Genomic DNA, 19,671 nt, shown 5'->3' on the forward strand with positions numbered 1-19,671 from the left:
ACAATATATTTTCAGTATAGATGCAGCACCCTTCTACTGGATGATGATGTCACCTAGGACATTCACAGCTAGAGAAGATACAATCCCTGGCTTCAAAGCTTCAAAAGACAGGCCGACTCTCTTGATAGGAACTAATGTAGCTGGTGACTTTAAGTTGAAGTCAATGCTCGTTTACCATTCAGAAAATATTAATATTCTTAAGAATTATGCTGAGACTACTCTATCTGTACTCTGGACATGGAATAACAAAACCTGGATGACAGTGTATCTGTCACAGCATGCTGTTTACTGAATATTTTAAGTAAACCTACTGCTTAGGAGAAAAAGAAAGATTACTTTCAAAATATTACTGTTCATTGACAAAGTACCTTGTCATCCAAGAATTCTGATGAAGGTGTACAAGGAAATTAATGTTGTTTTCATGCCTGCGAACACAACACCCATTCTGCAGTCCAGGGATCAAGGACTTAAGAAATACATTTCGGAACTGAATAGGTGTCATAGATAGTGATTTCTCTGATGGATCTGGGCAAAGCAAACTGAAAAACATCTGGAAAAGATTCACCACTGTAGATGCCATTAAGAACATTGCAACTCATGGGGGAAGGACAAAACGTCCACATTCACAGAATTTGAAAGTTGATTCCAAACCTTGTGGATGACTTTGAGGGGTTCAAGACTTCAGTGGAAGAAGTAACTGCAGATGTGGTGGAAATACCAAGGGAACTAGAATTAGAAGTGGAACCTGAAGATGGGACTAACTTGTTGCAATCACATGATAAAACTAGCAGATGAGGAGTTACTTCTTTTTTTTAATTGCATTTTAGGTTTTGGGGTACATGTGAAGAACATGCAAGATAGTTGCATAGGTACACATGTGGCAGTGGGATTTGCTGCCTTCCTCCCCTTCACCCATATCTGGCATTTCTCCCCATGCTATCTCTCCCCAACTCCCTGCCCTTGCTGTCCCTCCCCTATTCCCCCCAACAGACCCCAGTGTGTAGTACTCCCCTCCCTGTGTCTATGTGTTCTCATTATTCAACACCCGCCTATGAGTGAGAACATGAGGTATTTCATTTTCTGTTCTTGTGTCAGTTTGCTGAGAATGATGTTTTTCAGGTTTATCCATGTCCCTGCAAAGGACATGAACTCATCGTTTGATTGCTGCATAATATTCCATGAGGTATATGTGCCACATTTTCCCTGTCCAGTCTATCATCGATGGGCATTTGGGTTGGTTCCAGGTCGTTGCTATTGTAAACAGTGCAGCAATGAACATTCGTGTGCATGTGTCCTTATAGTAGAACGATTTATGGTCCTTTGTATATATACCCAGTAATGGGATTGCTGGGTCAAATGGAATTTCTATTTCTAGGTCCTTGAGGAATTGCCACACTGTCTTCCACAATGGCTGAACTAATTTACACTCCCGCCAGCAGTGTAAAAGTGTTCCGATTGCTCCACATCCTCTCCAGCATCTGTTGTCTCCAGATTTTTAATGATCACCATTCTAACTGGCATGAGATGGTATCTCAATGTAGTTTTGATTTGCATTTCTTGGAGTTGCATCTTATGGATGAGCAAAAAAAAAAAAAAAAAAAAAAAAACCGGTTTATTGTGATGGAATCGCTCCTGGTGAAGATGCTATGAATATTGTTGAAATGGCAACAAGGACTTAGAATCTTACACAAACTTAGTTAATGAAATAGTAGGAGCTTTGGGAGGATTGACTCTAACACTGGAATTTTACGTGAGTAAAATGCTATCAAATTGCACTGCATACTACAAGGAAATCTTTTCTGAAAGGAAGAGTCAATCAACATGACAAACTTCATTTTTGTCTTAATAAAAAGAAGAATTGCCACAGCCACCCTAACCTTCAGCACCCACCACCCTGATCATTCAGCAGCGTTATGAAGCAAGGTAAGACCCTCCTCCAGCAAAAAGATTTTGCTCACTAAAGGCGCAGGTGATTGTCAGTGTGTGTTTTAGCAATAAATTATTTTTAAGATATGTACATTTTTAGACCTAGTACTATTCCACACTTAACAGACTACAGAATAGTGCAAACATAACTTTTATATGCACTGGGAAAGCAAAACATTCATGTGGCTCATTTTATTGTGATAGCCACTTTATTTGTGGTGGTCTAAAACTGAACCCACAATATCTTTGAGATACACTTATAAATGCCTCTTCCTAAATTTATCCAGAAGGGAAAAAAGAAGTGGATCATTGGGACATCATACACCTGTGCAACAATAAACATACTCTTCCCCAAATGGAGACACTTCAGCATCTTATCAGTGATTTCACATAACCCTAAGTCCAAACAAACTGGATGATGTTCATTCTTCCTACGCAGTCACAATCCCATGCTTAAATTCTGCTTTCATGAACAAGTGTTTAGTATCATACCCCAAATGCAGTACTAAAAGAAAAAGAAAATGAATTCGAAGTTAACGATATCTAAATGTATTTATTATTCCATAAAAATAGAAAGTCTAGAGGATACTAATCAAGTTTCTACAGCAGCATGTGAAAGCGTAACTGATATTTATGACTTCTTTCCTTTCTTGCCCATTCTGCATACTTTCCCTTCAACCAGCACCAGAGCTGACCAGTTAGGCGTTGACGTTTAGCCTAATGAGTTACTCCAGCCTTTATTGTTGTTGATTCCAAGTCTTTGACAGCTATTCCAGTTTGTGATTTTTTTCTACCATCTACTTTTACTACTATAAATGGTAGGTACCCTGAGAAACTAGCTGTGTTCCACCCATAATTCTCCTGCTCCATTGTAAAGTAGTAACCCACTTTGTCCTTTATGGTTAGGATCGATTACATCAGCCAGCACTAAAATCCCTATCATTTCCTCTTTTCCTGGAGTCATGAGAAGCTGAGAATAGCCAGATGGTAATATGAGTTTCCAATTCAATGGAAACATTGTTGTGTGTCTTAATGGAAACATTCTTCCTTGTGGATTAATACCTCTAACGCATTGGAACAAGATGCCCCCAAAATGTAAAAGTCGTACTATAACTATAACTGAAACATAAATAGGCCATTTCTAAAATTCTATCATGATAGATATTTCTGAGTTATGGCAAATATCCTGCGGATAATGAATCAAAACAGGGCAGTCTTTTCCCTGTCTTATTTTTTCTGTTAACCGTTTTCATTAGAAGCAATGTTATGTGAAAATCTGTACCAAGGTTCAAGCAATAAGGAAGACCTCTAATAGTACTGCTCGCAGATGCTTGATGGCCAAGGACAACAAATTCATATTCAGCATCTATTCCAATGTGGAAATTGTTTGCAACCTCTACCTTAGAAGGGTTTCAGTGTTTTTATCCTGCTACCGGACACCTGGCTGGTCATCCCAGGTGTAACAATATGTGGATCTTAGTGTCACTCACTGGATACGAATTGAACATCCAGTAGAAGTGGCCTGAACAGTCTTGGTGAAGGGGAATTCCATGTTTTTAAGCTCGTCTTGAGCATACAACCTTGTTTCATGACACTCGAAGCATTTATGTAACTAACATAAGGGAAAGACACTTCCAGAAAACCACCACTAATTAGCAACAGCTTCTTCTGCTGTGGGTATGATCTTAGGCAAACATTCCAAAATAATCTCAAACTGTGATTTTTCTGAAAAATATACACCTCATCCCTAAACCCTCTTGTTGTAATTTTCAAGTTTGTTCCTTCAACCCCCGGGTCACAGGGACAAACCAGTGGCCATTCCCCATGGACTTCTATACATGATACATCCTGATTTTAAGCCATCTCTTCATCAAGACACATTTTGCCATGAAGTGGAGCGACAATATACAGAGCTTAAAATTTTAAGTTTTACGTTCTCTATCCTTTTTAGGGACCAACTCTCCCAGTGCCACATATCATGAAAAGTCATATAGAAAACTTGCTCATTGCTAGTTAATATATATCGCTTTTGAGGATTAAAAAAGTCAGGATGCTAGTTACTTGTGTTGTCCTTAGGAACTGCTCAGTCCTAATCCTATTTGAACCACTTCTATTTGATGACGGAGGGTAGTCGGTTCACTTTATAAATGGGAAGACAATATAAAACTCCATCACAATGGGAAATTTGACTCAAGTGTCATTACATGGTTCTTACGATCAGAAACTTAGTCACCATGAGAAATGAACAGCAAAGCAAGAACTTGTTCTTAGAAACAGCATGATTATTTGTTTAAAGAGGGTGGTTTTTGTCCCCAAAACCAGGACTTCATTCTCCATGACCACACTTACGTCCAGCACTATTGAATCTGTTACTTTATAAAGGCCAAGGACCATAGCTGCTTGTCTTGAAGCCTAGATCACTGGGGAAAAGTTATTTGTTCTGGGCTCTGTTTATATTTGGAAGCTCACATAATTGAGACAGAGCAGAACCCTCACTTGTGATATAATTTGCTTCTAAATACAAAAAGCCCCTCCAAGCATTTTGCTCCTTAGTGTTACATGACAAATGTTTATTAATCTTCACTTTGAGATTCCAGATCAGTGGATCACCAGAAAGCTCACTGAGGTGGTATGCCTGCGCATTTTTTTGTTTTTGGGAATTGATCTTCAAATCTATACCCTGCATGTGTCTTTCCAAGGCATTTAAGATACCTGTTAATTCTTTCTCTCCATGTGCTATCAACGTAATATTATTCATGTAGCAGACTAGCAAGATGTCCTTTGGAATTAAGCAACAGTCAAGGGCCCTAGAAAGGAATTTGGACACTGTTGAAACCAGGGGCAAGACGCAGAAGGTATATTCCTGCCCCTCTTTGTTCAGTCAAACTTCTGCCAATATTTTTATTTATTGAGAGAGAAGAAAAGCATTTTCAAATCCACAGATGCCTTCCAGGTGCCAATGAATGCACTGAGTTTCTCCAGCAGAGAAACCGCATCTGGAGCCACAGTTACAATGTAAGTCAAATCTATTTCTTTTTAAGATAACTCTCTCTCCTTCTGCAAGGTCCTTCATTTTCTGCACTTCAGCAACTAGAGAGATAAGTAGAGTTATATTAGGAATCACCATACCTGCTTTTCTGAATTCTCTGATGGCCGTGCTAGTCTTTCTCTGGAGGAAAAGATTCCCCTCGGGATGGGATATTGCTTTTGTTCTATTTTATTAAGGACAAGACGTTCTAGGGGACATAATAGGACCATAATAACTTTTACCTTATAAGTCCTAAAATCTAGTAGGGCTTGTTCTAGTACCTACGTGTGTGTGTGTGTGTGTGTGTGTGTGTGTGTGTCTGTATTTTAAATATGCAATCTTACATTTCAAATATATACTATATAATTAGGAAAGGGCAGCAGAATAGCTTTGGGATATATTGCACCAAAAGTTTATTTATTGACTACACCCATGACCTACCTCTCTAACCTATGGACTATCGTGGCATTCCAGGTTTTGGAGCAACAGTGTAACACTGAGTTGTATACACTAATTCACAAAAATATGTGAATATTTCCCTTTTCCTAGTGATATGTTGTGCCATATATCTTTGAAATAGACTTGGAGAAAGTATCATGATATATACTTTTATATTACTACAGCATGCAATCACAATACTATCTTCCTCCATTTCATTCTAGGAGCACTAGGTCTATGGACTGACTTGGGCATTGGAACAGCAATATAGGTTTAGGATGGCAAATATACATTATGATTTCTCAGGTCTGGCCTAAGTTCACCAGATATAAAGCTCCTCCCTACCCCAAAATACCCAATCCATTGTACATATCATTTAGGAAACTAGTAACAATTTTAAATCTGCTTTGTCCCAAAGAATCATAAGATATTAACAAAGGTCCAATATTCTTGAAGTTCTGTTTACCAGGTTGGCCTTTAGATTCTAGAGTTTAAATGGAACTACAGTCAACCCTCTATATCTGTGGCTTCTGCATTCTCATTGTCAACCAATCACGGATCAAAAATATTGGGGGGAAAATAACAATAAAATGAAAAATAATACAGATTTTTACAAAATACAGCATGACAACTATTTACGTAGTATATACATTGTTTTAAGTATTATAAATAATCTAGAGATGTTTTCAAGTACATAGGAGGATGTGCATATGTTATCTGCAAATACTGTGCCATTTTATGTCGGGAACTTGAGAAACCCCAGATTTTGGGATCTGCAGGGAGCCTTGGTCCCAATCCTCTGTAGATACTGAGGGTCAACTGTTACTTTGCTTCTGCTCCTCTGCAATCCTCCTACCCATTGAAACCAGGAACCTACTTCAAGTGCAATCTCTCATAAGCATCTTGAACCCTAAGCAAATCATCATTAAGCATCTGCTCTCATTACACAATGTTTTCCTCAGAGTCTTGGTAAAGAGTCTTCTGGTGTTTCTCAGGGGATAAACTTAGGAAATGATCTGAAGTAACACATGGTGAATGGACTACACCTTCTAACCTCTGAGTCTTTGCAGTATTCTCTGTATATTATACCAAGAATTTTCTGGCATTTCAACTGTTTTCTTTCTTTTAAGTGCATGCCACCCTTAGTTTCTGGTTTCAGATTTAGGTATCCATCCAGACAAATAATTAAACTCACTCCCAGGGAATCCAACAAGCATACTGAAATCATATCGATGGGGGCCAATATTCAATATACTTAATCAACAGAACTTTCAGCCCAGAATTTCATATCCTACCAATTTAAGCTTTACATTTGAAGGAAAAATAAAATCTTTTAGGAACAAGCAAGCACTCAGAGATTTTATTACCACCAGGCCTGCTTTACAAGAACTTCTAAAAGAAGCATTATACACAGAAAGGAACAACCAGTATGACCCTTTCTAAAAATACACCAAAAAGTAAAGAGCATTAACATAAAGAAGAATTTTTATCAATGAAAGGACAAAATAGCCAGTTAATATCAAACAGCAGCAACCCTAAATTTAAATCGACCAAATCTCCCAATCAAAAGATACAGACAAAATCTAACGGTATATCCAAAGATATACATAGACTCAAAATAAAGGGTTGGAAAAAAAAAAACGTACCAACCAAATGGAGAGCAAAATAAATAAACAAGAAGCAGGAGTTGCAATTTTCACATTTGACAAAATAGATTTCAAAGCTACAAGGATACAAGGGTAAAAGGATTAATGTAATAATAAGAGATCTTAACACCCAGATACATAAGACCCATAATGAGATTTAGATTCAACGAGACAGAAAATTGATAACGATATCCGGGACTGGAACTAAGATCCAGAACAAATAAACTCAATAGAGCTCTCCATTTTAAACACACAAAATATACATTATCCACAAAATCTAATGATATATCTAAAGATATACAAAGACTCAAAACAAGGGGATGGAAAAAAACTCACCAACCAAATGGAGAGCAAAAATAAATAAATAAAAAGCAGGAGTTGCAATTCTCACACTTAATAAAATAGATTTCAAAGCTACAAGGATGCAAGGGTAAAAGGATTAATGCAACAATAAGAGATCTTAACACCCAGATACATAAGACACATAATGAGATTTAGATTCAACGAGACAACAAATTGATAACAATATCCAGGACTTGAACTCAGAGCCGGAACAAATAAACACAATAGAGGTCTCCATTTTAAACACATAAAATATGCATTAACCACTTTAAACACTCAAAATATTGATCGGCCATTATTGAAAGTCATTTTAGGAATGAAGTAATATTCCTTTTTCCCTCTTTTTCTTTTTTTCCCCCTTTTTCTCTTTTTTCCCCCTTTTTCTCTTTTTCCCTCAAAAAAAAAAAAAAAAAAAAAAAAGAAAAAAGAAAAAAAGAAAAAGAAACCATATCGATTAAGTTGGCCAAACCAAAAATAATGGTTGTTCCTCATTTTACAAATAAGCTCAGATTCATTCCTACACACGTTTCCCAGATTTTGGTCAACATGAATTAGTAAAGCCACAGAAGCATGTTTAATGTAAAAACATTCTTCTTAAGGTTGGACTTTGTAATTTTCTCCAGGAGCATTCTGAATTATAATGTTAGTTACATTTGGGGAGGCAAGAAAGGTTTAAGAAAGCGCAGAAAAGATGGCTAAGAAGAATGATCTGCTTTTAAGGTAAAGAGCTTAGGTAAGAGATTTATTCAAAATTCTTTCATGCAAGTGTAAAACAGTTTCAGTAACAAAGAGAAACGGACTGCTCTGGCTTCCATGGGAGTTGCAACACCTCTGATTCTCCCCTCATATACCCTCATTTAACTGTATTCTTTCCCAGTCATGATCCTATTGACTTAAGATCTGGTGAAGCTTTGGATTTATTTAATATTATCATTTAGTGTCCTGTAACTCAAGTGCTAAGTTTAGGTTATAACTACCCCATCTTCCTGTAAGCATAAAATCAAACAAGAGACAAGAAGTTCTCTTTGAATTCTCATGTATTCTCATTTTAGTATTTGGGGTTCTAGTATTTCCCAATCATTTTCCTAACTGAGACATAAAAGATGGGGAGAAGCTTTGAATTCAATTGATATTGTAATTTAGCTCAAACATTAAGCATAGACTTTGACTGTTTCCACTCTACGGAGGCATGAAATGAGATTAAGATAGTCTCTAGATTTTAACTGGTGTCTTTAACAGGGTCTTCAAGATTTTAGCTTGCCATGGTCTTTCAGCAGCCATCTTGACTCCTTTCTCTCTTTGATTCATGGCAGTGACAAAAAGGCCACTTTAAATTTTTTCTACAGAAAGGATTTTATTCACAGTAATCTCAGACAATCACTAATAATATTTCATTACACATCCTGAGCTACCAGGCTTCCCCAACCTAAAAGACTATTTTAGCTTAAAATAGGCAAGATAGGCCTTTCCAAATACCTGTATTAATCATGGGTTCTGTTGCTTATAACTATTCTCCATATCTCCCTCACCTTGTCTCTGCACCTTTTTCCCACCTCAGCTCCATTAATTGATAGTTCTGCCTTCCTCTTCTGCGTTTAAGAATTCCTTTGATTTCCTTTAGCCTACCCAGATAACACAAGATGATCTCCCTACTTTAAGGTTAGCTGACAAATAGCCTTAGTTTCATGTGCAAAGTCACCTACAATAGTTCCTAGATTAATGTTTCATTGTATAACCAAAGGATGGAAATCTTGGAGTACACCTTTAGAATTCTGCTTACCACATATCCACATGATACAAAACCCTAATCAGAGCATACAACTGAGCAAGAAAAAACATCATATGCCATAACCTTCACTAGCTAACAGTGAGTAGATAGAAAGAGGGTCTAGAAATTTAAGCCTCTATAGTCTGAGACGAGGCTTTTTTTTTTTTTTTGAGATGGAGTTTCACTCTTGTTGCTCAGGCTGGAGTGCAATGGCATGATCTTGGCTCACTGCAACCTCTGCCTCCTGGGTTCAAGTGATTCTTCTGCCTCAGACTCCCAGGTAGCTGAGATTACAGGCATGCACCACCACATCTAGCTTATTTTTGTATTATTAGTAGAGACAGGGTTTCAACATGTTGGCCAGGTTGGTCTTAAACTCCTGACCTCAGCTATCCACCTGCCTTGGCCTCCCAAAGTGCTGGAATTACACCATGAGCTACCATGCCTGGCCTATGCTTTATCTTTTACCTATTCAAACAGAATGGACTTATCAATGAAAGAAACATGTAGGTTAAAATACTGAAGGAACCTCTGCAAGTGAAACAATGTCCACTACTGGAAGCGAAATTTGTCTTGTTCTTTGACTTTCTACATTTATTATTTTTACTAAGTAAAATTAAGCCATTAAATTTGCATCATTCAAACATACTTCTATTCATGCTAATCAGCTAATTGAGGAACAATTTGTGAAGTCTCCTAATTAGCACTTAGTTCCCCAAATAACCATTTTCAATGAATAATTTATCATTTAAATATATCTTAAAGAAAAATGAAAGCCTGCATCATAAAAGTTTGGTGGTTTTTCCACACTTGCTGTTGATTTAATAATACATAAACACATGATACAACTGTGAGGCTCTCTAGGAAAATAACTATTAGAACATATTTTAATTTATTTGATAGAAAATTTTTATAAAGTTCACTCATTTAAGCAGGTAAACTCACCAAAGTATGACAAATACACAATCACTTCTTTCTTTATCAGGGTACTTATATTAGATACTTGGTTGCCAAATAAAAGTTAAATACTTGATGTTTATTTTTCAAGTTGAAGAGAGAGGCAGTATGAATGGAGTGCTTCTAAATAGGAACAAGTCTTATAAATGTCTTCTGTCTAGTGGTTGCTCTCAAACTATTTCAGAAAAAGATAGAAGAGGAAAGTCTACTTTATAAGTCATTCTATGAGATCTGTATTACTTTCAAAAAATAGGTAAAGGTATCATAAGAAAAGAAGCTACACAACAATATCCCTTATGAATCAACAAAATATTAGCAAAATAAATCAAACAGGTCATTTAAGGGATTCTATTCCATGACCAAGTATGATTGATACCAGGAATGTACAAAAGCACATTTTTGTATAAATACAAAAAAATCAGTGTAGTAAACTTTATTAATATAATGAAGAAAATAGATCACATGATCATTGCAATTGATGTAGAAAAGGCATTTAAAGTGTTTTTATTTAAAAAAATTCAGAATTGGAAATAAGAAGACACTTCATCAATTTGATGTAAAAGGTAACTGAAAAACTGACAGCTAATATTATAATTAGTGGTAAAACAATGAAGCATTTTCACCTAAGATAAAGAACAAAATAAGAATGTCTGCTTTCACTATTTATTCAACATTGCACCGGAAGTTTTAACCTGATAATTAAATTAGGTGAGGCTGGGCGCAGTGGTTCAGGCCTGTAATCCCAGCACTTTGGGAGGCCGAGGCAGGAAGATCACCAGGTCAGGAGTTTGAGACCAGCATGGCCAACATGGTGAAACCCTGTCTCTACTAAAAATACAAAAATTAGCTGGGTGTGGTGGCACGTGCCTGTAATCCCAGATACTCAGGAAGTTGAGGCTGGAGAATCGCTTGAACTGGGGAAGTGGAGATTGTGGTAAGCCGAGATCACGCCCTTGCACTCCAGCCTGGATGACAGAGTGAGAGTCTGTCTCAATAAATAAATAAAAATTAAATTATGTGAGAAAAAAGAAATAAAAGGTATCTAAGTTGGAAAGGAAGTAAAACTATCTTTATTTGCAGATGACATGATCTTACACAGAGAAAATCCCAAAGAATATACAGGAAAGTTACTAGAGCTAACAAATGTATTAATCAAAGGTTCTGGATATAAGATCAACACGTAAAAATCAGTTGTGCTTCTATATGACAGCAATGAACAATCTGAAAGCAAAATTAAGAAAGCAATGGCATTTACAGAAGCATCTAAGAGAATAAAATAGCCACGCATAAATTTAACCACGGTTGTGAAAGACTTATATACTGAAAAACCACAAAACAGTTCTGAAAGAAATTAGACGAGACAAAGAAAAGAAATGCCATCCCGTTCATGTGTTGGAAGACATCCTACTACTAAAATGGCAGTACATTCTAAAACGATCTACGGATTTAACGCAATCTCTATCAAAATTTCAATCACCTGGGTTTTAGTAGAAATGAACATACTAATTCTAAATTTCATTTGGAATTTCAAAGAATATTAAAATGTTAAATCAATCTTGAAAAAAAGAACAAAATTAGAGGAGTCACACTTTTCAATTCTGCAAGGCCACAGTAATCAAAACTGTGTACTTCTGGCATAAAGGTAGACATGTTGATCAATGGTATAGAATTGAGGGTTCAGGAATAAACATCTATGGTCAATTTATTTTCAACAAGGGTATCAAACCTATACAATGGGGAAATAATTGAATTTTCAACAAATGGTGCTTAGGAAATTAGATATGCACATGCAAAATAATAAACTTTGCCTCTTACTTCACACCATATGCAAAAATGAACTCAAAATGGATCAAAGTCCAAAGTGTAAGAGCTAAAGCTATAAAACTCTCAGAAGAAAATGTAAATATATTCTTCAAAACCTTGAATTAGGCAATTTTTGTTGCTGTTGTTGTTATGACCTCTAAAACACAAGAAATTAAAGGATAAAGACAAATTGGACTTTGAAAAAATTAAATGTTTCTTTCATTTCAAAAGACACTATTTAAAAAGTGAAAAAAACAACCCATGCAATAAGAGAAAATATTAGCAAATCATGTATCTGATAATAGTGTATTATACTGAATATATGAAGAACAAGTACTACTTAAAAAAAGACAATTATTACAATTAAAAAATGAACAGAGGTCTTGAAAAGACATTTCTCTAAAGAAGATATATGGATGGACACGGCCAATAAATACATGAAAAGATGCCCAACAATATTAAATTTTAGGAAAATAGGAATCAAAACCACAAAATTCCACTTCACCCACAAAAATGAGTATACTTTTCTCTTTTTAACATTTCATTTTATTTTATTTTTATTATGCTTTAAATTCTGGGGTACATGTGCAGATTAGCAGGATTGTTATATAGGCATACACGTGCCATGGTGGTTTGCTGCCTCCATCTCCCTGTCACCTACATTAGGTATTTCTCCTAATGTTATCCCTCTCCTAGCCCTCCACCTCGAACAGACCCCGTGTGTGATGTTCCCCTCCCTGTGTCCATGTGTTCTCATTGTTCAACACCCACTTATGGGTGAGAACATGTGGTGTTTGGTTTTCTGCTCTTGTGTCATTTGCAGAGAATGATGGTTTCCAGATTCATCCATGTCCCTGCAAAGGACATTAATTCATCCTTTTTTATGGCTGCATAGTATTCCATGGTGTATATGTGCCACATTTTCTTTATCTTGTCTACTATTGGTGGATATTCGGGTTGGTTCCAAATCTTTGCTATTGTAAACAGTGCCACAATGAACATATGTGTGCATGTGTCTTTATAATAGAATGATTTATAATCCTTTGGGTATATACTCAGTAATGGAATTGCTAGGCCAAATGGTATTTATGGTTCTAGATCCTTCAGGAATCACCACACTGTCTTCCACAATGGCTGTACTAATTTACACTCCCACCAACAGCGTAAAAGTGTTCCCATTTCTCCACATCCTCTCCAGCATCTGTTGTCTCCTGATTTTTTAATGATTGCCATTCTAACTGTCATGAGATGGTATCTCAATGTGGTTTTGATTTGCATTTCTCTAATGACTAGTGATGATGAGCATTTGTTTCATATGTTTGTTGGCTGCATAAATGAGTTCTTTTGAAAAGTGACTGTTCATATCCTTAGCCCAGTTTTTGATGGGGTTGTTCGTTTTGTTCTTGTAAATTTATTAAGTTCTCCATAGATTCTGGATATTAGCCCTTTGTCTGATGGGTCACTTGCAAAAATTTTTTCCCATTCTGTTGGTTGCCAGTTCACTCTAATGATTATTTCTTTTGCTGTGCAGAAGCTTTTAAGTTTAATTAGATCCCATTTGTCTATTTTGGCTTTTATTGCCATTGCTTTTGGAGTTTTAGTCATGAAGTCCTTGCCTATGCCTATGTCCTGAAAATAAGCCACTATAAGTAAGAGTCAGCAGAAACAAAAATACACAAAACTAGATCTGTGACAACTTTATCATTGAAATTACTGGATGTATAATTTGAAACAAGAACATTTAACACATTTTTAAATGCAAAAAGAAGTCATGAATTTGGAGCAAATAACTGTGAAAGCATAACCAGTGAAATAAGAAGGAAACACAATTTCCAGACATGAAAAATATAATAATTAAAAGGAGAAAATCCGTGACTTATTTACATATTAGTTAAGACATAATAAAGAATTGCTGACCTGGAAGATTGATCTGAATAATTTACCCTCAATTCTGCTCAAAGAGACAGAAAATACAAAGTGATACTAAAAACATATGGAGGATAGAGTCTAATCATATATATGTCTAATCAAAAATATAGGTGCACTCATAGTTCTAGAAAGAAAATTCAGAGGATGGGAGAAAAGAAATATGTGAAGCAATCATGTCTGACTAAATACATTTCCTTAAATATATGAATCCTCAGTCTGGAAGCCCAGTGAGTCCCAAGCAAGATAAATAGAAACTGACACTGAGAAACGTTGCAGTAAACTACAAACCCCACAGGGAAGGGGTGAATTTAATGTCCTTCGGGAAGAAAACTATTTAAATGAATTGCCATCAAAGGCATGCCATTTGTGCTTACAAGTTCCCAACGGCAAAAATGAAAGACTGAAGAGTGTAGAATAACATTTTTAGAGAGCTGGAGGTAAATATTGTAATCTATAATTGTTAAATCCAGTGAAATAATCTTTTAAGAAATAAAATTCAAAAAATAGTAATAATAATATAATATATTCACCAAGAAAATATGACATATGTGTCTGACAATATTGCTTAAAAAGGTGAAGAAAAAAGAATCATGAGAATTTAGCAATTTTACCATAGTAATTATTATCTGTAACATAACATCCTCAGTAACTGATAGTTCAAGTAGATGAAAATTCAGCAAGGAGATAAAAGATTTTTAAAAAGAATTATCTAATGAATATATCAATTATGCTCCAAAACATTGAAAATACACAATACTTTTTATCATATGCAAAACTTAGAAATTATTACCAAGTCATAAGGCATTAAAAGTTATTCACAAATATCAAAGGAAAAGTGTCATATACAGTATAGTTTATTATATATATATACACACACACACATACATACATATATATATATATATATCCCATGAAACAAAGGGCAAAGTATGTAAACAGTTATTTAATACTCAATCTCATTAACAATCAGAGATATGCAAATTAAAACCACAATTAAATATCACTTTACTCACTTTATTGGCATATGTTTAAAAGTCTGAAAGTGCCAAATGTTGTCAAGGATACCAAGAAATGGTAACTTTTATACTCTGCTTGTGGATCATAAAATGGTACCATCATTTTAAATAATTTGCACTTATCTCTTAAAACTTGGGTGTTTCTATGGCTTATGACCCAGATTCTGTGCCTAGGTATATACACTTAGAGGCACTTTCGCACCTCTGAATCCATTTTCTCACAGTTCTTTCATCCAATTAAATGTCCACTTTGTAAAGAAAAAATAAACCTACTTGATAATATTAATCAAATATCTCCAAACAAAAGGAGAAGGCTAGCCTAATTATGAATACACTGTTTCTTGGGTAGGGAAATGACAAACAGCATCTTTCTCTGCCAATCAATTTTGGATCTCCAACCAATTGGTGGAAACCCTCACAGAGGAGACTCAGTGTTTTAAACTCAACTGCTTACTCTTTAAGGGACTGATGTGTAATCACTGGTTTCTGCTGGTGATGAAGAGGTTGTAACACTGTGAAAAGGTCATATGTAACCCTTAGCGGTAATGTTGGGATTTGGTGTTATGAAAGGTATAAACTATGAGTGTTAGTTTTTTTTGAAGAAAACCTAAGAACAACTAAGTACCTCCTCAATTTCTTAAAAATTGAAGGACACTTTTACTTTCTCACACCTGTTGGTCTGTAGACCACAATCAAACTATGTATGTATGCATGTGTTTATTTATTTTTATAATTATTTCATTAATTTGTTTTAAATTAAATGGAGATGGGGTATCACTTTGCTTCCCAGGCTGGTGTTGAACTCCTGGCCTCAAGCCATGCTCCCGTTTTGGTCTCCCAAAGTGCTGGGATTACAAGTGTGAGCCACCACATCCAGCTATTCAACTATGCATTTAATACACTTATCCAACAATCATTTCCTTCTGTTAGACCCATCTCTGTGCTCCAGTCACTGAATGTCACCCTAGTTTTGGTAGGACTCTATGATGGTCACATAGCTTTACTGATAACTGGATAGTTCATTATTAAGAGTTCTTCAACAGGTAGGAAGAATGAACATGAACACGAAAATAAAAAAGATCACTTTTCAGAATGATGTTAACTCCAATAGAGCTGAAGAGTTCTGAGTAAGGGCTATCATTTCTGAATCACGCAACAGACAAGCATTGGGGACCTATTCTCAAAATGGCACTGTCCCAAGTATTGGCAGAACACAAAGCTGAGTATGATACTAATTTTCTTTTCAGAGCATTTACTTTGCAATGAGGCAACCACAAATCAGTACTACAGCAGAAGGTAAAACAAAATCTGTCTCAAAAGAGCTCAAACATCTTACGGTTGAAGCAAAATACGGAGGAACTGGTCTGACCACAGCAGCCAAAAGTCTCCATAAATCAGTAGTGTTTGCACATGGGAATTTTAGAAACATTATGGGGAAAGGCACCGAGGTATGAATGTGCACTCTCTGCAGTGAGGAGAGAGAATGCTAGTTGTGAAATTAATAAAATGGGGTGGAAAGTGAGGCCAGACCAGTTTGGGACTAGATCGCAGAGGTCTTAAGCGTCATTTTAATGCATTGTGACTTTATACTGCAGGCTGTCAGCCCCTGAAGACTGTGATGGAGGGAAGAAATGTCAATTGACTAGGTTTTAGGAAGATAACTGGGGCAGCCATGTGAATGACAGATTTGAAGATCTGGTTAATGAGGAATAGCTGGTAAGATACTTAAGGAATCCAGGTTTATTCATGTGATTTAGTGGATAAGGAGTTCCTCATAAGAAGCTTTTAAATGGTTTTTTTTTTTCCTCTCATTTTATTTCCCCAAGTTTTACTTTTGCTCAGGCTCTTATTCAAATTCAAGCAACTATAGAGTTTTCTTAAAAACTATGATGATGTTTTCAGATACATAAATACAACATTTCAACAGGAATTCTGAGAAAGATATTAAACAACTGATATAATCTGGTTCCTTAAAATTGGATTCTGATGGATGTAAAAGTCTGCTTTTCTGTAATAAAAATACACATTGCAAAAGTATTTGATTTTTGAATTGGTGAAAGCTCATTAAAAACAGGATGAATTGCAAGTAAGTGGAGAAAAATACCAAAAGAAACAAGGTGAAGGGACACTTAGGGGCTTACGTAATATGCATATTTTTGATAGTAGGCCTTGTCATATTTACAATGTATTTAATAGATTGGAAAGATCTTTAAAAAAAAAACTTGCTTTGAGTATAAAAAGTCATAACAAAGCCTTTTTATATACAGAGCCAGTGTTAATTAGATGTGACTTTAGGAAGTCTTTCAAAGTACAGGTGAGATCCAGAGCACTACTGGTGCAGAAACCAGCCAGTCAAGAACAACCTAGTGGGCACATCGGGAGGAAAAGTCTTTTCCCCAGAGACTCGTTATTTGATGATTGAAAAAGAATGTCTGGACATCAAATGGATTTTGGAAAGTTTAAGATACTAAAGTATATTTCTGGGAAAAATGTATTAGAGACAGATCATAGAGCTATACAATAATGGAACAGATTGAAAGATGAGCGATCCTCCGCTTCTAAGATATTAAATGTCCTTGTAGCAATGTATATGTGCATTTTCCCCAGGGATTTCATAAAAAATCTCATGAATGGCGGTATGTTGGTTGAAGATGTCTCCTGGGTAGCAAAATTACACTAGTGAATTATCCTATTCGTTCATGCAAGGTAAGATTCTCTGCAATCATATCCTTTAGCCATTTTTTGACGGGGTTGTTTGGTTTTTTTCTTGTAAATTTGTTTAAGTTCTTTGTAGATTCTGGATATTAGCCTTTTGTCAGATGGATAGACTGCAAAAATTTTCTCCCTTTCTGTAGGTTGCCTGTTCACTCTGATGACCGTTTCTTTTGCTGTGCAGAAGCTCTTAAGTTTAATTAGATCCCATTTGTCAATTTTGGCTTCTGTTGCCACTGCATTTGGTGTTTTAGTTATGAAGTATTTGACCATGCCTATGTCTTGAATATTATTTCCTAGGTTTTCTTCTAGGGTTTTTATGGTACTAGGTCTTACATTTAAGCTTTAATCCATCTTGAGTTAATTTTTGTATAAGATGTAAGGAAGGGGTCCAGTTTCAGTTTTCTGCTTATGGTTAACCAGTTTTCCCAAGACTTGGAACCAACCCAAATGCCCATCAATGATAGACTGGATAAAGAAAATGTGGCACATATACACCATGGAGTACTATGCGCCATAAAAAGGATGAGTTCATATCCTTTGCAGGGACATGGATGAAGCTGCAAACCATCATTCTCAGCAAACTAACACGAAAACGGAAAACCAGATCCCACATGTTCTCACTTATAAGTGGCAGTTGAACAACAAGAACACGTGAACACAGGGAGGGGAAGATCACACACTGGGGCCTGTTGGAGGGTGGGGGGCTAGGGGAGGGATAGCATTAGGAGAAATAACTAATGTAGATGATGGGTTGATGCGTGCAGCAAACCACCATGACATGTGTATACCTATGTGACAAACCTACATGTTCTGCACATGTACCCCAGAACTTAAAGTATAATTAAAAAGTAAATAAACAAATAATAAAGAAAAGATTCTCTGCAATCAAATCTCAATAAAAAATTCAGGAAAATTAGCATGTGATTCTTTCCTGCCACACTTTTCTCTCCTGCTCTTCTCATCCTCTAAAGGAAGGAGCCATTTCAGTTTCTACAGGCTCTGAATGTAGGAATGAGATGTGCCAGTAGAGGTTCTGGTGGCTATTGCTTGGGCAACTAAAGAGATTGGTTTTTGGGTTGGCCCTAGTCAAGGCTCTGTGTGGTGTGGTGTGGTGTGGTGTGGTGTGGTGTGGTGTGGTGTGGTGTGATGTGATGTGATGTGATGATGTGATGACATGACGACCATATGGTCCTCTCTGTTGACCATGCACCCTCTTTTGAGGAACATTATACTTTTGTCTTGTTTGTTTTCTCCCACAATTGCTGTGGCTTTGGTATATAATTTCTGCCTCATTGATGAGACTGCAATGCTAAGAAAATCGAGACCCAGAGCATAAGTCAGGAAATCCTAACACTAATCTGGCTTTACCAGTAGCAGTCTCACTTTGGGAATAGTAAATACTATGTGTATCAGGGAACCTGATTTGGCTAAAACTATAGCTTGACTACTTTAGTAAAATGTAACCTCTCCTCCAAGAGTCTAAAGAGCCCTCTGTTGTTTATTGAAAGGGAAAGTACACTTTGTGGCATATATGTGCTTATAGGTCAAGGCAGATGAATGAAGAAAAACCCTACTATGGAGTTAGGGTATGCTGTTTTCCACTGTGCACCCTAGCCTGACAGGCTGTTTCTATGTCCCTATGAGGAGATAGCATGGGATACAAGTGAGAATTTGATAAGTTATTTACATTGGGTTGGTTTTGAATTCAAATAGTATTTCTTCCAAGTTTCAGTGATGTTGTGTGACAAACTACTTTCAAGAAGCATAGTGTATTGACAGTTGAAACCATCAGCTGGCCATATCTGCTGAGCAAAGCCTTCAGGAAAAACACAGAGACCAGAGGTAGTCTGTCAGCTAGTCCTCCATTCCCAGGGTATTTTGGTTGGGGAAGACCTATTTTTTAGATACTCTGCTTGCAGTAGTTAAAAGTTATATAAATATTTTATAATTTTGAGATCATGAACCCAAGCCTACTCCACAGAAAAATGTTGTCTTTAATATATGTTTAACTCTGTTTTCTGTTGCTTATATCAGAGTAGCTGAAGCTGAGCATGGTGGCGTGTGCCCCAGCTACTCAGGAGGCTGAGGCAGGAGAATTGCCTG

The 19,671-nt window shown here is 36.3% G+C and overlaps 1 protein-coding gene and 1 long non-coding RNA gene across 22 annotated transcripts in view; one reads left to right on the forward strand and one right to left on the reverse strand.

Annotated features, from left to right (window-relative positions):
• The window catches only part of LOC128932316 (uncharacterized), a 455,935-nt gene that overhangs the window by 308,485 nt on the left and 127,779 nt on the right, over positions 1-19,671 (reverse strand). The window lies entirely within an intron of this gene.
• Positions 1-19,671, forward strand: part of LOC118154463 (uncharacterized) — a 36,517-nt gene that overhangs the window by 16,072 nt on the left and 774 nt on the right. For 2 of the 3 annotated variants that reach the window (XR_004744356.3, XR_008481983.2), the window contains exon 4: positions 1,376-9,312. This is a non-coding gene — a long non-coding RNA (uncharacterized LOC118154463). Of the gene's footprint in view, positions 1-1,375; positions 9,313-16,448; positions 16,570-19,671 lie in introns of those variants that run through there. The other variant, XR_004744354.3, reaches the window with a different exon arrangement.

This window comes from Callithrix jacchus, chromosome 6, assembly GCF_049354715.1.
Source record: "Callithrix jacchus isolate 240 chromosome 6, calJac240_pri, whole genome shotgun sequence".
Taxonomy (NCBI): Eukaryota; Metazoa; Chordata; class Mammalia; order Primates; family Cebidae; genus Callithrix; species Callithrix jacchus.